Below are 17,419 nucleotides of genomic sequence, written 5' to 3'. Positions count from 1 at the left end.
ATTAGACTGTTCATTCCGTTCAGCAGATCATTTAATTCTTCTTCACTTTCACTCAGGATAGCAATGTCATCAGCGAATCGTATACTGATATCCTTTCACCTTGTATTTTAATTCCACTCCTGAACCTTTCTTTTATTTCCATCATTGCTTCCTCGATGTACAGATTGAAGAGTAGGGGCGGAAGGCTACAGCCTTGTCTTACACCCTTCTTAATACGAGCACTTCGTTCTTGATCGTCCACTCTTATTATTCCCTCTTGGTTGTTGTACATATTGTATATGACCCGTCTCTCCCTATAGCTTACCCCTACTTTTTTCAGAATCTCGAACAGCTTGCACCATTTTATATTGTCGAACGCTTTTTCCAGGTCGACAAATCCTATGACAGAGTCTTGATTTTTCTTTAGCCTTGCTTCCATTATTAGCCGTAACGTCAAAATTGCCTCTCTCGACCCTTTACTTTTCCTAAAGCCAAACTGATCGTCACCTAGCGCATTCCCAATTTTCTTTTCCATTCTTCTGTATATTATTCTTGTAAGCAGCTTCGATGCATGAGCTGTTAAGCTGATTGTGCGATAATTCTCGCACTTGTCAGCTCTTGTCGTCTTCGGAATTGTGTGGATGATGCTTTTCCGAAAGTCAGATGTTGTATCGCCAGACAACATATATTCTACACACCAACGTGAATAGTCGTTTTGTTGCCACTTCCCCCAATGATTTTAGAAATTCTGATGGAATGTTATCTATCCCTTCTGCCTTATTTGACCGTAAGTCCTCCAAAGCTCTTTTAAATTCCGATTCTAATACTGGATCCCCTATCTCTTCTAAATCGACTCCTGTTTCTTCTTCTATCACATCAGACAAATCTTCACCCTCATAGAGGCTTTCAATGTATTCTTTCCACCTGTCTGCTCTCTCCTGTGGATTTAAGAGTGGAATTCCCGTTGCACTCTTAATGTTACCACCGTTGCTTTTAATGTCACCAAAGGTTGTTTTGACTTTCCTGTATGCTGAGTCTGTCCTTCCGACAATCATATCTTTTTCGATGTCTTCACATTTTTCCTGCAACCATTTCGTCTTAGCTTCCCTGCACTTCCTATTTATTTCATTCCTCACCGACTTGTACTTCTGTATTCCTGATCTTCCCGGAACATGTTTGTACTTCCTCCTTTCATCAATCAACTGAGGTATTTCTTTTGCTACCCATGGTTTCTTCGCAGCTACCTTCTTTGTACCTATGTTTTCCTTCCCAACTCCTGTCATGGCCCTTTTCAGAGATGTCCATTCCTCTTCAACTGTACTGCCTACTGCGCTATTCCTTATTGCTGTATCTATAGCGTTAGAGAAGTTCCAACGTATCTCGTCATTCCTTAGTACTTCCGTACACCACTTTTTTGCGTATTGATTCTTCCTGACTAATGTCTTGAACTTCAGCCTACTCTTCATCACTACTATATTGTGATCTGAGTCTATATCTGCTCCTGGGTACGCCTTACAATCCAGTATCTGATTTCGGAATCTCTGTCTGACCATGATGTAATCTAATTGAAATCTTCCCGTATCTCCCGGCCTTTTCCAAGTATACCTCCTCCTCTTGTGATTCTTGAACAGGGTATTAGTTATTACTAGCTGAAAATTGTTACAGAACTCAATTAGTCTTTCTCCTCTTTCATTACTTGTCCCAAGCCCATATTCTCCTGTAACCTTTTCTTCTACTCCTTCCCCTACAACTGCATTCCAGTCGCCCATGACTATTAGATTTTCGTCCCCCTTTACATACTGCATTACCCTTTCAATATCCTCATACACTTTCTCTATCTGTTCATCTTCAGCTTGCGACGTCGGCATGTATACCTGAACTATCGTTGTCGGTGTTGGTCTGCTGTCGATTCTGATTAGAACAACCCGGTCACTGAACTGTTCACAGTAACACACCCTCTGCCCCACCTTCCTATTCATAACGAATCCTACACCTGTTATACCATTTTCTGCTGCTGTTGATATTACCCGATACTCATCTGACCAGATATCCTTGTCATCCTTCCACTTCACTTCACTGACCCCTACTATATCTAGATCGAGCCTTTGCATTTCCCTTTTAAGATTTTCTAGTTTCCCTACCACGTTCAAGCTTCTGATATTCCACGCCCCGACTCGTAGAATGTTATCCTTTCGTTGATTATTCACTCTTTTTCTCATGGTAACCTCCCCCTTGGCAGTCCCCTCCCGGAGATCCGAATGGGGGACTATTCCGGAATCTTTTGCCAATGGAGAGATCATCATGACACTTCTTCAATTACAGGCCACATGTCCTGTGGATACACGTTACGTGTCTTTAATGCAGTGGTTTCCATTGCCTTCTGCATCCTCATGTCGTTGATCGTTGGTGATTCTTCCGCCTTTAGGGGCAATATCCCACCCCTAGGACAAGAGAGTGCCCTGAACCTCTATCCTCTCCTCCGCCCTCTTTGACAAGGCCGTTGGCATAATGAGGCCGCCAATGCTGATGATTTATCAAAATTTAGGCAGTGGCGGAGATCGAACCCGGGACCGAAGACGTTTTTGATTATGAATCAAAGACGCTACCCTAGACCACGGGTACACCTTGGAGTATCGAGCGGTAATTCGTTTTCTGCAGTTGAGCATGACAAAGATGGTCGCCCTTTGGGTCCCGAGACTGTTCAGGTACATTCAAGGCGGCCGGCGAACCAAAACCAGCAGCGGAAATGTTGACCTCTTTGGCTGCCTTGTCACAAGAAGTATCCCCATGACATGGAGACATCTACATCTACTTGACTACTCTATAAATCACACTTACGTGCCTCGCAGAGTGTTCATCGACACACTATCACATCACCTCGAAGCCCATGTTACTTACAGTTACGGCAAATAAAAAGCTTATTAGTTCTATAACTCGTATGAGATTTTGTCATCCGTCATTCCCCACTCCTTATCATTGGATACACGTTCGAGATAATCGTTATTGCTGAAAGGTCTACATATTAGGAGAAAAGGTTATGAAAGATGTACATATCAGAATAAATATCAGTTTGTTTGGTAATTTGACAGTTTATTTGGAATTTTAAAGACTTTGAGCTTTTTTGCATGCCTAATGCATGAGTGATACGTATTCTTTGGGTACCAGAGCTATTGGCTATCAAGTAGAGCTAGGGCGAGCGAAGAAGTCGGAAGCCGAAGTCGTTGTCGAGTCGTGGACAGAGAGAGAGGGAGAGGGAGGGAGAGGGAGGGAGAGAGAGCGAGAGAGAGAGAGAGAGAGAGAGAGAGAGAGAGAGAGAGAGAGAGAGAGTGGTGTAATGGCAGAGTGAGTACCTTAGATGGCGTACGTACCGCACAGAGGAATGAGAAGCTCCCTGATGTGACTGGGGGTAGAAATGGATACTGAGTGATTTCGTAAAGAGAAGACTCTTTCGGAGAAAGATAACGTGCTTCTGGTTTCATTCCTTGCAAGTTGTAATAGCGAAGTATGTAATGTAAAGATTTCATTTTGTCTAAAAATATCTACGTGTTGGTAGCCAGGGTGAATAAGCAATCATGTGTTCAGTATTCTAATTACACTACTGGCCACCAAATTGCTACACCAAGAAGAAATGCAGATGATAAATGGGTATTCATTGGACAAATATACTAGAACTGACATGTTATTACATTTTCATGCAATTTGGATGCATAGATTCTGAGAAATCAGTATCCAGAACAACCACCTCTGGTCGTAATAACGGCCTTGATACGCCTGGGCATTGAGTCAAACAGAGCTTGGATGGCGTGTACAGGTACAGCTGCCCACGCAGCTTGAACAAGATACCACAGTTCATCAAGAGTAGTGAAAGGCGTATTGTGAAGAGCCAGTTGCTCGGCCACCATTGACCAGACGTTTTCAATTGGCGAGAGATCTGGAGAATGTGCTGGCCAGGGCAGCGGTCTAACATTTTCTGTATCCAGAAAGGCCCGTACAGGACCTGCAACATGCGGTCGTGCATTATCCTGTTGAAATGTAGGGTTTCGCAGGGATCGAATGAAGGGTAGAGCCACGGATCGTAACACATCTGAAATATAACGTCCACTGTTCAAAGTGCCGTCAATGCGAACAAGAGGTGACCGAGACGTGTAACCAGTGGCACCCCATACCATCACGCCGGGTGATACGCCAGTATGGCGATGACGAATACACGCTTCCAATGTGCGTTCACCGCGATGTCGCCAAACACGGATGCGACCATCATGATGCTGTAAACAAAAGCTGGATTCATCCGAAAAAATGACGTTTTGTCATTCGTGCACCCAGGTTCGTTGTTGAGTACACCATCGCAGGCGCTCCTGTCTGTGATGCAGCGTCAAGTGTAACCGCACCCATGGTCTCAGGGCTGATATAGTCCATGCTGCTGCATACGTCGTCGAACTGTTCGTGCAGATGGTTGTCTTGCAAACTTCCCCATCTGTTGACTCAGGGATCGAGGCGTGGCTGCACGATCCGTTACAGCCATGTGGATAAGATGCCTGTCATCTCGACTGCTAGTGATACGAGGCCGTTGGGATCCAGCACGGCGTTTCGTATTACCCTTCTGAACCCACCGATTCCACATTCTGCTAACAGTCATTGGATCTCGAGCAACGCGAGCAGCAATGTCGTGATACGATAAATCGCAATCGCGATAGGCTACAATCTGACTTTTATCAAAGTCGGAAACGTGATAGTACGCATTTCTCCTCCTTAGACGAGGCATCACAACAACGTTTCAAAAATGGTTCAAATGGCTTTGAGCACTATGGGACTTAACATCTATGGTCGTCGGTCCCCTAGAACTTAGAACTACTTAAACCTAACTAACCTAAGGACATCACACAACACCCAGTCATCACGAGGCAGAGAAAATCCCTGACCCCGCCGGGAATCGAACCCGGGAACCTGGGCGTGGGAAGCGAGAACGCTACCGCACGACCACGAGCTGCGGACAACAACGTTTCACCAGGCAACGCCGGTCAACTGCTGCTTGTGTATGAGAAATCGGTTGGAAACTTTCCCTATGTCAGCACGTTGCAGGTGTCGCCACCAGCGCCAACGTTGTGTGATTGCTCTGAAAAGCTAATCATTTGCACATCACAGCATCTTCTCCCTCTCGGTTCAATTTCGCGTCTGTAGCACGTCATCTTCGTGGTGTAGCAATTTTAATGGCCAGTAGTGTAGTTAACTCCCACAACTGTTCGTTAAAAGTATTTCATTAGGAAAGCAAAGAGTAAATTTTACGTAATCTAAACGTTTTGTGTAAATTTTATGATACATGACAACGCTGTACTCGTAAAATGTTTATCGACCATTTTAGTTCAAGTTTCTTTTGGGTCATTAAAAGGATTAAACATAATTGCAGAATACTTTCCTATTCGTTTATAAGTATTTCCTGAAGCCTTTCCCCATTATTAGATAAAAAGACAGATTTGGCAACAGGTGCGTGACGCCGTGCTCCACTGCGTGGACGGTGTATCATATTTTCGGAATGAGAACTAAAGTTTAATTTGCTAATGCATCTTGATAAATAAAGTAATAAAGGCAGTTTGCCGAGCAGTGATTCACTACAGCTCATCATTCAGCCTATCATTCCTGCAGCGTAGACAGAGCAAAGCCGGGTTATCCGTTGAAATTTAAGAACCTGCTGTAGAGCCTAAATGAACCTTTTGAGAAAGAATTAAGTTCAGTTTTCATTACCAAAATTTCATTTAAATTCAATAGACCCATTTAATGACAGGGCACAGTTTTTGTTACGGAACAGTTGGCCATTGTGTGTGACTGATTTATGAGAAAGTCAATCTGCGTATTATTGATATTCATTCTTTACATTCATTTATAGATAGCCAGATGCAGTTCAGATTAATTGGTATCACACACATCAAAAGTAATTTGCACAGTTTTGTTCGTGTTTAAAAGTGGGTAGCAAAGGCTATCCTATATCTGACACTGTAATTGCAATTTAAAAGTACTTTCTTTCACATTGCTACACACAGTTTCCAACTAGTAATTATCAAGAAACAGCGTATTTGTTTTACTCTGAATGTGCTGGAGTGACAGGAGATGTCAGTCACTTCTTTTTCGATTATGAACTGCAAACCAGCCAGCTAATTGAATATTACAATTAGTCAGTTCTCAGCAGCCGTTACCAGCTAATATAGCAATTCTCTTTCCTAAAAATAACACAGTGGCGTGCAGAATTTCAGGACGAATGTTGCTTTCGCCTGGTGTGTCACTGCCGAATTACACAGCTCTGTGAGTCTTAGACCGTACTTACAAAGAACTGTGCTCCAGTATAGCACGCAGTAAGACGAACAGAAAAGACAATTTTATTCTACCACAACAGTTACACTGATGTCACCGCTATTTGCGATGGTTCCTTGGACATTACAAAAGGCGACACACGGTTCTTAATGAGGTGTGTGGTCACTACGGAGGCAATGCCCATGTTGGACACAAAGTTGATAAGGAGTTTTTGTGGTAGGGAGTTACATTCCTCTACCAGCTGGAATGTCATTGGTACATGTGGAAGCGTTGCAATACGTCTCCCCAAGGCATTCCGCACGTTTTCGATGGGATTTACGTCGGGGGTTCAAATAGCTCTAAGCACTATGGGACTTAACAAATGAGGTCATCAGTCCCCTAGAGTTACAACTACTTAAACCTGACTAACCTAAGGACATCACACACATCCATGCCCGAGGCAGGATTCGAACCTGCGACCGTAGCAGCAGCGCGGTTCCGGACTGAACGGCCTAGAACCGCTCGGCCACAACGACCGGCCTCCGATTCGGCAGGTCCAACCCTCGTCCGGCCATCCTGATTTAGGTTTTCCGTGATTTCCCTAAACCGCTTCAGGTAAATGCCGGGATGGTTCCTTTGAAAAGGCACGGCCTACTTCCTTCCCCATCCTTCCCTAACCCGATGGGACCGATGATTTCGCTGTTTGGTCCCCTCCCACAAATCAACAAACCAACCAACACAAAATGCGAGTTACATTCGTCCTTAAATTTTTCCCACCAAAAATAACTGTAAAATTTTTCGATAAATGCGACCGGTTGCACTCTAGAAAACTCCTAAGGCACTCATGGATAGCTGTATGCCCTTCACGAAATACAGGCAGGCCGTCACATGCTCCATCTTTTGGCTATCATACTCTTTTCTGGGGTGAAAGTACTATCGTGTGGCACCCATTTCCAGAATAACGACGAGGTGAATTTCGAGACGAAACGCTTCCTGAACAAGTGCAAGTGTCGACTTCTACAAACAAGGTCTTCGCCAAACCATTCATCACTGAGAAAAAGTGTCGTCTTGATCGGTGAATATGAGGACGACTCACATTACAACCGGGTTTCATGGTTGCAGCTTCATTTTTTCGAGGTGATACAACTTCGAGACTATCTCTCGTATTAGGTGTGTGTTCGTGGTGTTTTATTCAATCCCACTAGGCAATCTTATTCCGTGATTATAAAGTGCAGATACAGTAGCTCAGAGTGACTTCAGAGAGAGACTAACCAAGCAGACACCACTCCACCTTGTCTTAAATCTGCAGACACAGTCGCCCCTTTGAGAAAGATCAGTTCTGATGAGAAGCTGGGACCCTCCCTCACGCCCCACGCCCGCACCCTTCTGCCGCCACAACTGGATAACTGCCGACAAATAGCAAGCAGGCCAGCGGACTATACCGTCTCTCTCGCGCCGCAACGCGCGCCGGACGCACGTATTACACGCCCACACTGGCTGGCATGGACGTGATTATATGTTTTCCAGGCACGTCCGGAATAACAAAATGATATCTGCTGCCAACTTGTTTACTGATGTAAATGGCCAGGTAATTACGCGCGCGCAAGTTTTCATCTCATGTCAGAACCATTTTTTTTCTCCCTTCTTTCCCCCCTTTTTTTCCTGTACTCAATCCAGCAGCAAATTGCTCGTTACGTGTTTACCACCAGTCTGCGACAAACACTAAACAACACTAATGTGCGCAAATACCGTGAAATGAGGCCGGCAATTGACTCCGGCCGGCCAGAAATAACAGACTCAGTTGTGTGGGCCCTGGCGGAAACAAAATGTGGTGTGGCACCGGACGCATGTTCGTTCTGCGTATTTCTTCATAACCTGTCCCATTTTACCTACAAATGAAACTAAACAACGCATGCCGCACAATTATACTGCAACATACTTTCACAATTAGTCGATAAAGTGGTAACATGGCAAATAGACACGTTACGTCTTGTATTAATGTTGTGTTATATTGTACATTATCTGATGAAAATTGTCCGGACAGCTATTAGTGGATATTAACGTGAGGTGTGTCCACCCTTTGCCTTTATGAGGGCTTGAATTCTGCTGGGGTAACTTTGAATAAGGGGTCTGAATGTATATGGAGGATGTCGGCCTGTTCTTCCTCAAGACCTAAAAACCAGAAAAAATTGTGATGTTGGATGCTGGGATCTGGAGCGGAGTAGACGTTCTAAAACCCAAAGGTGTTCCACTGAATTCAGGTCTGGACACTGAACAGGTAAATCCATTTCAGGAAAGTTATTCTTCACAAACTATTGCCTCACAGATGCTGCTTTGTGACAGGGTGCATTGACGTGATGATATAAACAATCATCGTCTTCGAATTGTTCTTCCACTGATGCAGTACACGAGGGGTGGGCAATTTTTTTGGCTTGGGGGTCCCTCTGTGGAACCGGAGGTTGGCGACAGGTCAAACCATTTAAAATGATTGCATTCATCAGTTAACTTTACATTTGAGAAAAGTTATAAATGCACCATAAAAATCGATAAATATAAATAAAACAATCATACATGTCTTTATTCTGCTAACTGCATATCATCTACATCTGCAAGCAAATTTAATTAATGAGACAAATGTATCATATCACACTTTTCTTCCATTTTGTTTGAAATCCGTAGTGAGACTGCTTGTTGAGATCCTCATCACAGCCTGCAAGTGAATGTCTGTCAAAGAGTATCATATTTACTCTTGTCGATCTTCAAACGGGGAAAATTTTGCTCGCAAATCTTTGCAGACCCAAATATGGGGAACATTTTCCCAGCAAATTTCTTCATACTTGGAAATTTTTCAGCAGACAAAGATTTGCAAAAGTTAACTAAGGTCACAGCATTAAAAATTTCTTTCACTGTGTAATCTGACTACATATTCAAGCTGCAGCTCTTCATGTGAGGTGTCAATATCAGGAGCGATGAGACAAGATGGCAAACTAAACTGAGTTTTCTAATAGTGCTGAAAAGCCGGCCGTTGTGGCCGAGCGGTTCTAGGCGCTTCAGTCTGGAACCGTGCGAACGCTACGGTCGCAGGTTCAAATCCTGCCTCGGGTATGGATGTGTGTGATGTCCTTAGGTTAGCTAGGTTTACGTAGTTCTAAGTTCTAGGGGACTGATGACCTCAGATGTTAAGTCCCATAGTGCTCAGAGCCTTGAACCATTTTGAACTGAAAAAATTTTTGTGGACTCGTACCCCAAATTCTGCAGATGATCCCTAATCTTAGCACAAACACGTTCAGGCACTTTCTATTTTCCTGATGAAGGCTAGTGACAGTAACTGCCTACACCAGCCTGCCTTGCATATAAACCTAGTCTTGCCTTTAATGATTTTACATGCGTCCACATTTCACACGCAAACAACCTATTTTCCTCCAATGTCACATTCAGTTTCTCAAAGATTACAGATGGAAACACCATCCCACACCTCCACTTCTCACATCTTAGTTTTGTAACAAAATCGTGAGATACCTCCTTATGTGCAGAAATAAAATGATTTCATTCTCCAACGCCCAGACTCTTGTTAACATTGTGTCCAGGCTCAACCTTTTCACACTGCTGTGGTAAATTACGTCTTCAAACGCTGCCCCTACACCTCAAGAAGAGATCTGAACTGCTGAAGATGGAGTACCCTTGCTCTCACTGTGTACACGGCACCGACAACAGAATCTACTACACGCTTTAGGTCCAGTGTAGCATTACAAAGGCTCTCCTAGTACAAAATGCTATGAAAATAAAAAATCTGAGTGTCTGTGTCTTGTTCTTGTAACATGTTTCTTAAAAGCTTTACCATACCTACTGCACATTTTCCCCACAGAAAGCTTTGGTCTTATCAGTTGGAATGCTTACCATTTTCTTCCAGCACAAGCCACTTTTCTCCACAAGATTCACAGCACCCTCAATCAAGTCTGACGAGTTGTTCTATTATTAATTGATTCTGGGGCAAGTAATTGCTTTGTCATGACGAAACTTTCATTAATTACTCGAACAAAATGGGTAACTGTGCAGTGTCTTTGATGTGTGCACTTATCCACTCCCAAGGAAACCCAAACAAAATATTTGCTAGCAGTCTTCAACTGTTCTGTGAGTTCGTCACTAATTAATTTAATGCGCCACACTATTCTACTTCTTGACAGTGAAACACTTTCAGATATGCCTTTGGAAAAAAGGCTTGTGGCATTTAGCAAGATTATAGGCTACAGTGAAACTTATTTCTGTTGCGCTGTTTTGAAGTATTGATTTCTCTGTAAATAATGTTTGTTGGTTCTTCAGCCTTTTCACATACTCCGCAGCTTTGACTTTTCGTTATTCTTTGAAAACTTTGCAGCCACATTCGTTATGTTTTGTACCGTATGTCCTTACACACTGTGCTCATCAAACACGGGCATCGCTTCATGACACAATGAACACAATGCTCTGTTTCAACAAAGAGATATGTGTTTGGCCATTGTTTATGAAACACACGATATTCGTAATTGATTTCACGTTTTTTCGGAGTGTTCATGGTTCCAACCAAGACTGAAATTTATATACTTAATATTGCACAGATAATATGGAAATAAACCAGATCAACAGTAAATGCACTGCACGTTGTACAGCCCACGCAAGACTAGTTGACACTCTGCGCGCTGGCTGATGGGAGTGCATACTTATCGACGTGGTTGTCCCAATGGAAATCTTCGGTCGCCCACGAGAAGAAGATCGAGGTTCAAGGCGGATTTTTCTGAGTGTCTTAGCGGGCCGCACATAAACCATTAGCGCGTCGCATATGGGCCACAAGCCGCTGTTTCCCCACACCCCACAACGCTAGAAAATGTGTTCATATCTTTCCTCGTGTAGTGTTTTATTGTGCGCAACTAAACCACGAGAAAAACTCCACACCATCTCGTCCGTAATACATTATTGGCAACACATGGTGATGATAAGGTCCCATACTCCGAGGAGCATAGGGGACGATGCGGGAGACCGGCACCGCCGTACTAAGCAAGGTCCTAGCGGAGGTGGTTTGCTATTGCCTTCCTCCGACCGTAACGTGGATGAATGATGTTGATGAAGACACAACAACACCCAGCCATCTCGTGGCAGGAAAAATCCCTGACCCCGCCGGGTATTGAACCCGGGACCCCGTGCACGGGAAGCGAGAACGCTACCGCAAGACCACGAGCTGCGGACTGGCAACACATACAGGACGACAATTATTGAACTATATGAAAAAAAAACGTAAATTAGTTACAAACTATGGCGGGCACGCACTTTATTCAACATGTAAACGTCACTACCGATATTCGGTTGTAGGTTATGACATGTTCGATATGCCTGTCATCATTTTCGATGATGCGGCGCAGACGAAAAACGAAATTCTGCATGACCAGCTCAAGTGTCGGAACATTTTGATGTTATTGCTGTACACCTTATCTTTAATATAGTCACAAAAAAAGAAATCGCTTGTGTTCAGACCCGGATAATATGGCGGCCAATCGAGACCCATGCCAGTGGCCTCTGTGTACCCCAGAGCGAGAATGCGACCCCCAAAGTGCTCAAATGTTCAAATGTGTGTGAATACCTAAGGGACCAAACTGCTTAGGTCATCGGTCCCTAGACTTAAACGCTACTGAAAGTTACAAACTAACTTATGCTAAGAACAACACATACAGCCAGGCCCGAGGGAGGACTCGAACCTCCGGCGGGAGGGGCCGCGCAGTCCGTGATATGATGCCTCAAACCGTGCGGCCACTCCGCGCGGACCAAAGTGCTCCTCCAAGACATCAAACACCCTCCTGCTTCAATGGAGTCGAGCTCCGCCTTGCGTGAACCACATCTCGTGGAAATCAGCGTTACTTTGGATAATGGGGATGACATTTTCCAGAACCCTCACGTACCGTTCGGTAGTCACCGTGCCATCAACGAATATCACACCGATTATTCCGTGACTGGACATTGCACACCACACAGTCACCCACTGAGGGCGAAGCACGGATTCTCAGTCCCCCAAATGTTCCAATTTTGCTTATTAACGAACCCTTCCAAACGAAAGTGGTCTTCGTTCAAAAAATGGTTCAAATGGCTCTGAGCACTATGAGACTTAACATCCATGGTCATCAGTCCCCTAGAACTTAGAACTAATTACACCCAACTAACCTAAGGACGTCACACAACACCCAGTCATCACGAGGCAGAGAAAATCCCTGACCCCGCCGGGAATCGAACCCGGGAACCCGGGCGTGGGAAGCGAGAACGCTACCGCACGACCACGAGATGTGGGCAAAGTGGTCTTCGTCCCTAAACCAAATCATACTAATTCCCATCATGCCCCGTGGACAACCGTGCAGTTTGAACGTCCTAACGCAAACCGTTCAGAAATTGTGACGACTTTATTTGATACAGCTCAATAATTGTCACACTGTGTGACAGGGGGTAACGCTCTCCAGGCATTCGCCAAACCCAATCCCTCCCATCGCCTTACCGCAGGATGTGGCGCGAATCGTCACTCTTAGTCACTCGTTTCCAATCATGCACTGACCAGTGGCGTCGTTCTCTACTCCACCTCGAGTGTCGGTTAGCTTTGGCTGCAGAAATATGTTGCTTACGAGGAGCTGTTCCACCTTCATATCCCTGTCTTTTGCTAGCTGGACTGCTGCATGACATTCTGTAGCTACCTGGACTGCTGGTAGTCCTTTGGAACTCAAGAGTGATTTCTTCCACTGATTCCACGCGATTATTTACAGCCACACTGCGCAATGCCCGATTGTCCGTGCCGTCAGTACATGGCGTCTACACAACCACATCATTAACAGTCGATCTGGGCAGCTTAAGAGGAGTCCAAACTTCCATGATGGATCTGTTACTCAGGTGGCATCCAGTAACTAGTCTATATTAGAAGCCACTGTCAGAAAATACTCTTCATACTCCAATACAAATAATGTTTCTACACATACCTGCAGAACAGGTAACAAATCTTACATTACTGTAAATATCTACAATAATAAAAAAATTTTCGTGGTACTAAATATGCGTAAATTTTAATGTACTGTCATCATCAGTGTTCAAGTACCACATAATGATTTCACATATTTTCTTATCCACATTTATTTCTCAACCATTTTGCAAAATAAGCATGTAACACTTTAACCCACCGGCTTACTCAGCCGGCTCACAGCCGGTCGCAGGTTCCAAATCCGTTATTACTTTGTCGACTTTGAGACGGGCCGAGCAGCTATACCTTCTTCTTAGTGTTTCTTCTTCTCTGTTAATAGAAGGCGATGACTGTTATATACCGTTGAAAAGCTGAGAGATCGATCTATTTAGTGGTGTACAACACACTCGATTTCTTTCGATAAGTTGCGAGTTATAAGCAGTCGTTTTCAGCCTTTGTTAGGTTCATACCCCACAATCCATATCAAGAAAACACCTTCCAGAAAATGTGTAGTGGGCAAAGCAAGGAAGAAGAAAAGTGACACACGTTATGAGTGTGAGAAATGTCTAGTGGCGTTGCATATGCCTGTATTTTTTAGGGTGTACCACACCAACAAAAAGTTCTAAAACTGTATTATCTTCAATCTGCTAATCATTTCAGGAAATAGTACGGACGGATTTGCAAAGAATTCTATCAAAAAATTACATAATTTTGAGAAAATTGTGTAAGACAAAGTATGATGATTTACGTAAATTTAAACAGAAAGTATAGCATCGACAGTGGGAAAAAATATTAGTAAGTCAGTGGGTTACTTCACAAAATCCCATTTATCTATCTGTATTCAATCCTGTACATTTAACGTAAAATACTTTTTCAATTTGACGTAACAGTATACGCTTCCTTTCCCAAAGTGCCATAGCTTTGTAATATGTCTCTGTAATGCAGCATCTTTGACACTCACGTGCTTTGTAAACATTCCGTATTTGTTTTCATACGTTGTGAGTGAGTCATAACATGAGATACGCATAGGAAATTTGTTTTCTGACCCAGGGAAAGTGTTTAATAATGTAACCTCGCATGTTTGGTTTGAAAACACAGCCAACATTACGAATACGATTCGTAGGAGGAAAACTGCGAAAATAGATTCTCCAGACGGACATTTCGCATAAGTTGCAATTTAACACAAGTTTGTAACGGCCATCTTTATTACATTTTTGTAGCTGTGAATTTTTGATTATCCTAGGGCAAGCCACTAGTAACCAACTCTTCGTATGTCTCGACAAAAGCTTGAAGCCTGTCTCGTAATAAACTGTAAATTTGAAACTGGTAATGGTACTTTGTAAACAAAGTAATCTAAAAACAAGCTGTGGCTGGTTGCTGTACACGATCAACATTTTCTTTCACACACCATCCAGGGTCTCCAACGATGTCTTTAATTGACAAAACTCAATTACGCAAATAATGGTCTTGTATATAAAAATTTTCAGTTGCGCCAGACTTTCCTGAGTTGGGCTTGTACGTCACGTCTTTCCAAAACCCTGCCCCTAAGGTAGGTAGATGATTCTTACTCCCATTGTTTTCAGACAGTAAGCGATGTAAGTAACAACTTTGGTTGAAGTCGATACAGCAGTTTAGGAGGAGATGTGGGACGTACATAATTACTATGATTTTCATAAATATAATACTGAAAACAGATTTGGGGCAAAGCTGTAGATCATAACGTATGGAGAAGTCTGGAAGACGCCTGTATCCAGTAGTGGACAGTAAACAGTTGCTGATGATGGTTATGACAATCACACTGTACTGTTATTACCTACTGTGTTACTTCGTGCTTTGTATACACTTTTATAAATATGAATCATCAGAAGCACTATTATTGTAATAAGATGCCGGCTGCGTGCTCCTTATACAGTAGTGGAAATCAGTATGAAGGCAGCATTTCTACGGGAGTAACAGTCAAGATCTGTAGCATACTGTAACGGATTTATTATGAAAATAGTAAATGCATAAACAGCCATAACGGAATTACATAGTTTCTTTCATAGCACGAGTTACAAAATAAGGAGTTTGCCACTCCTGGGTGGAAATTGGTAAAAAGGCACTCACTGACCTGTTGTGTTATTGCATTGTCAGTACTTTGTCCAACCTCCGTTCTTCCCAATTACCTCAAAAATTCTCTTCGGCATTGTTTTTTATGTTTGTAATTCTTTAAGTGAAATTGCCGCCCACTCTTCTTGTATCGCACTTCTCAGCTCGTATCCGGCCTCATTGCCTTCCATTTCGATAAACACGCCTTGCAAATATTCCCCAACCGTTTCCCACGTGCTTCATATCTAGGCTACGTGAAGGTCAGGGAAAGATATCGATCCCTTTATCTTCAAACCACTTTTTTGATGTAGCAAAAACATGCACGGATGCATTATCTTGTTGAAACATTAGACTCACGTCCCTAGGCACTCATAAATTCTAATCAATTCTGTCTAGGATCTCAGTGTACATGTTAAGAGTTCACTGTAGTGTTCAGCCAAGCAATGTGTGATTTGCCTCTAGTGCAGAAGGCTCCCTAAATCGTAACAGTTCCACCACCAAAATTTCTGCTCATTCTTATCTACTGCTCTGTTCTCATATCACGCCAATAATGTTGAAATCAATCCGATCCCTCAAAATTAAACTTCTTCTCATTACTGAGTAACACTTTATCCCATTCTAAAGCCCGTGACGTATGTCTTTACACCAAATTCCATTCTACCTATTTATGTTTGTGTGTTAGACCAGTTTTTTTGCAGTCGTTTCTTGATTGCAAGATGTTTGTCATTTGACAAAATTCGTCCAAGACGTCTGGTAGTTACTAACAACCGTAAATTAGCAACAAGTTGACAAGAATAACGGGCTGTGGTCATGCTTTGCCAAATGGAAACGTTTCAATGCCTCAAATAATTTTCTACTTACCTGTATTTTATGTTCTGTTCATATCGTGCGCCCAATCTAGCGAAATTATCAATCACTCCACTTAAACTGTTCAACTTCTTGGCGATTTGACTATTTGAGTGACACATTTCCTTGTACCCACAAATTTTTGCTTTTCCGTCTCATGATAACTATTTTCCGTATGGCATCATCACAATCGTGGTTTGGTTTATGCACACAATACGCGCCGTTATTAATAGCGTCTGTTTCCTGTCTGCAGTAGGAGCACATACACACGCAACTAACACCACAAAAACCGACTGCCTTTATACTGATTTCCACCCTCTATCACCCGAATCGCTGATATCTTGTTATATACTGTAATCCGCCTGGACAGGTCTTGGAGAGCTCAACGGTGCTCATCGACCGAGTGTCATCCCCAGCCTATAGGCGTCACTGGATGCGAGCATGCCAGGGGCGTGAGGTCACCACATTGCTCTCCCGGCCGTTGTCAATTTCGTGACCGGGACCGCCACTTGTCAGTCAAGTAGCTCCTTAACTGTCCTCTCAGGGGCTGAGTGCACCCCGCATGCCAACAGCGCTCGGCAGACCGGACAACCACCCATCCAAGTGCCAACCTAGCCCGACAGCGTTTAACATCGGTGATCTGACAGGAACCGTTGTTACCATTGCGACAAGGCCGTTGGCCCTATATCCTGTAATACAGACATCATATGCGATACCATTTGACTGCACTGTCAGTTCAAATGGTTCAAATGGCTCTGAGCACTATGTGGTCGTCAGTCCCCTAGAACTTAGAACTACTTAAACCTAACTAACCTAAGGACATCACACACATCCATGGCCGAGGCAGGATTCGAACCTGCGACCGTAGTGGTCACGCGGCTCCAGACTGAAGCGCCTAGAACAGCACGGCCACACCGGCCGGCGCACTGTCAGTATACTGAATTTCATAGTATTGAATACACACTGTGCACAACTATTCCAGCCGACAATATTAATTTTCATACAAATATCCATCCCTTTAGACTCGTTACCACTACTGCAAGGGGCACCCGAATGAAAACGAAACATATGAAAAAATAAGTAAAATAATTGTCATAACTGTTACTATATTTATCCTACTGTGAGATAAGACGGCCAATACCTTCATGGAAAAACGTTTGCGGTTGCCTACGGAACCATGATTGCATCCAGGTGTGCATTTCTTCGTCCGAAGCAAATCAACGGCATGAATGTCTTTCATCATGGTTCCAAAAATATAGAAAT

General features: G+C 43.4%; 1 protein-coding gene across 1 annotated transcript in view; it reads right to left on the bottom strand.

Moving 5' to 3' along the window:
* Positions 1 to 17,419, bottom strand: part of LOC124622512 (fat-like cadherin-related tumor suppressor homolog) — an 883,388-nt gene that overhangs the window by 241,484 nt on the left and 624,485 nt on the right. The gene's annotated exons all lie outside the window — the stretch shown is intronic.

The sequence above is a fragment of the Schistocerca americana genome, chromosome 7, assembly GCF_021461395.2.
Source record: "Schistocerca americana isolate TAMUIC-IGC-003095 chromosome 7, iqSchAmer2.1, whole genome shotgun sequence".
Taxonomy (NCBI): Eukaryota; Metazoa; Arthropoda; class Insecta; order Orthoptera; family Acrididae; genus Schistocerca; species Schistocerca americana.
Note: the sequence above shows the minus strand (reverse complement) of the source record. Positions and strands in the feature narration are given on the sequence as shown.